This window comes from Limulus polyphemus, unplaced genomic scaffold (genome assembly GCF_000517525.1).
Source record: "Limulus polyphemus unplaced genomic scaffold, Limulus_polyphemus-2.1.2 Scaffold656, whole genome shotgun sequence".
Lineage (NCBI taxonomy): Eukaryota > Metazoa > Arthropoda > Merostomata > Xiphosura > Limulidae > Limulus > Limulus polyphemus.
The window spans coordinates 145,172-148,052 of record NW_013666266.1 but is presented as its reverse complement, the minus strand read 5'-3'; the positions used below and the strand labels follow the sequence as shown (position 1 = coordinate 148,052).

Here is a 2,881-nt window from a genome sequence, read left to right as displayed (position 1 = left end):
AGTGATGAAATTGATTCAAATTGTTTGAAAGTTTTATTTTGGATTTCTGTTGTTGTTAAAGTTTAATAAATTGTTGTTGTTATTTCAATCCTGGTTGTAGCAGCATTGTTTTAGTCCGTTACAACTCTGCCAGCTAACCCAAATAACTATAATTCAGTCCTTTATTAAACATATCTCCATAAAGTAATGGAAGAGCAACAGAGGGTGATAAATTATTCAAGTTACTTAACAGCAGGTAGTAAAGAAAAACATCTAACATACTGTTATAACCATAACAAAACAAATAAAATAATGCAATTATATGAAAACTGAATTACTTACAGGGAAAATTTATAACTACACATTTCCTCGAACATTTTAACAGAACAGCGGGTTACTAATGTTTGTGAAATCGTGATTAAACAAGAGGAAACCTTGAACAGCCGCAGCAGCTGTAATTAGATCTCAAACCGGCCAAGAGATGGGGCTATGAGCTAAAAGTTTGTACTTGAAAAACAAAAACAAAACACTCTGAGACATTCTCTGAGCTGCTATGCTGAAGCTAAAAAAATTAAAACCAATTCTTTTTGTGCAATTTCAGATACTTTCTCGCGTAAAATCTGTACCGTCAGGCCCATTTTAAGCATCCCAATACTTTTATGAGGTATAGGACCAATATATTTATCTGTCATCCCAAAATGATGTAGAAAAACAGAGTGGTCCTCATTTTTTAAAGGGGTGATAAAAAAGTTACCCTGAACACTGTAGGCTAATTTGTCTTAGTCCTGTAGTGGGAAAAGTCCTAGAGTTTGATAAAAGAAGCCTTGTAAAATTACTCAGTGAAATATATCATAAAAAGTAAACCTAGATTTATTAAGAGGAAATATTACCTCACTAATCTTTTAACTTTATTTTCGAAGTTGTTACTTGTTACCTAAACGAGGAAAAATGTGTAGATTGGGTGTATTTAGATTTGAAAAACGTTTTTAATAAGGTACCATGCAGAATATTAGCTGAGAAAACCACATCAATGGGGTTGAGCAAAGACTAGTTACTGGATTGTAAAGTAGATGGATAAGAGAAGGCAAAAGGTTGTTATCAATGGAGTTTAACCATACTGAACTCTTGTTACTAGTGGAATGCCTCAGGGGTCAGTGCTTGGGCCTTTGTTTTTTTTCCTGTTTACCTTAGTAATATTGATAAGATCTTAATTAGTCGCATGTTTAATATAGAAGGGAACGCGCTCAATAGCGTGACTGAAGAAAATGATGTTGGCATAAGTTATTCGAGCTATGGAGGCAGTGCTCTGGTTGCTAGCAATAAAGCAAACAAGGTCGTGAGAACTAGGGTGCGGATGAAGCCCCTGGCTTGATGTACAAGGTTGCTGCGCATGCGTGTTTCTCATCATATACAGGGGTTTCAATTTTGTTAAACGATTTTCAGCACCCAATTACAAAAATTGATCTAGCGTCAATGAATGCTAATAGAATTTAAGGGTGTATCATTCGACGTATCAATTACACGTCACATACAAATCACAAGTTAGGCCTAACTTAGAACACTGTATACAGTTTTGGTATCCTTACTTAAGAAAGGATATTGACTTTTTGGAAAGGGTTCAGAAAAGGGTTACTAGGATGATTCCGGGGTTGGGATAGTTACCTTATAGAAATATTTAAGTTGTGTTCTTATGAAAAAGAAGGGTAAGTGGCAGTGGACATACTTAGTTGTGGGCCTTTGTGCGGGATACATTTTGAGCCCCTTCCCAACACAAATGTAATATGGCCACCACAAATAAGTGGTGATTTTTATTGAAGTTTACATGATTATCCAGGGCATCGATAAGATAGAAGTCTTTGATTTGTATTCTAAACGAAATAGGACGAGAACACAAGTTTAAAATTTTGAAAAAGACAGGCTAGGCCCTAATTAAGACAATTTTTTTTTTAACAGTGAGATTGGTTTATGGAAAAAATTACTTGGATTCTGGTATTTTACAATATTTTTTAAAAAAGAGGAATAGATGATTTTCTGTGTCTTCCTTGGACAACTTTGAAGACCACAAGCTCCTATCTTCACCGTATTTTATGTTTTTATATGTAGAGCTTATTTTAATAAAACACGAACAGTGGTTTTGTAACAACATCACCATTTATTAGATAAACATAAGATAGAGATATAACTTCAAGTTTTATCAGCATTGAAGCCGGATACTTAATATCTAATCTTAAATGTCAAGATAATTGTCAGGCAGCGTAAATTTACAATGTTTCCAAAATTCTGTTAATATGTTAGTCTGAGGATTTCTTAGTTCTAGCTAATGGATAATGGTTAGATCTGAGAAAACCTGTTAAAAGTTATGTATATTTACGTGAGGTTAATGGAAATGAGAAATTTCATAAGTCAGAACCAAAAAAAAAAAAAAGCTAACTAATTTAATCTTCATGTGTTTGTTTGTTGGTAAGCGCAAAGCTGCACAAGAGGCTCGCTTTGCTGTGCCCACCGTGGGTATGGAAAAAACCACTTTTTAGCTTTATAAGCCTTCAGACTTTCCGCCGAGGGGGGAAATGTTTTCACATCTGTTTGGAAAAATTGATTTGCACCATAGTTTTATAAGAGTTACATATTTCAAATAAAAATAATTATGATTACTTCGTGGATTGCGACATTATTACTTAATAATAAACTCGCGAACAAGGGGGTATTTGGAAAAACAAACTAATTTTGTTTAATATTTAACGTATATTTCGTTTTATGTAGAATAATTTTCACAAAGTGGGAATTTACATTTATACTAACATTTGTAAAAAAAAGAAACAAAATTGAATTATTTTGTGTTTGTCATTTCTCCAGGTTTCGTATAAATGAACTAAATAAACAAAACGGGCCATGAGAGCAACTT

The 2,881-nt window shown here is 33.5% G+C and overlaps 1 protein-coding gene across 6 annotated transcripts in view; it reads right to left on the bottom strand.

Annotated features, from left to right (window-relative positions):
- LOC106459749 (dixin-A-like) overlaps positions 1–2,881 on the bottom strand; it is a 60,527-nt gene that overhangs the window by 22,124 nt on the left and 35,522 nt on the right. The gene's annotated exons all lie outside the window — the stretch shown is intronic.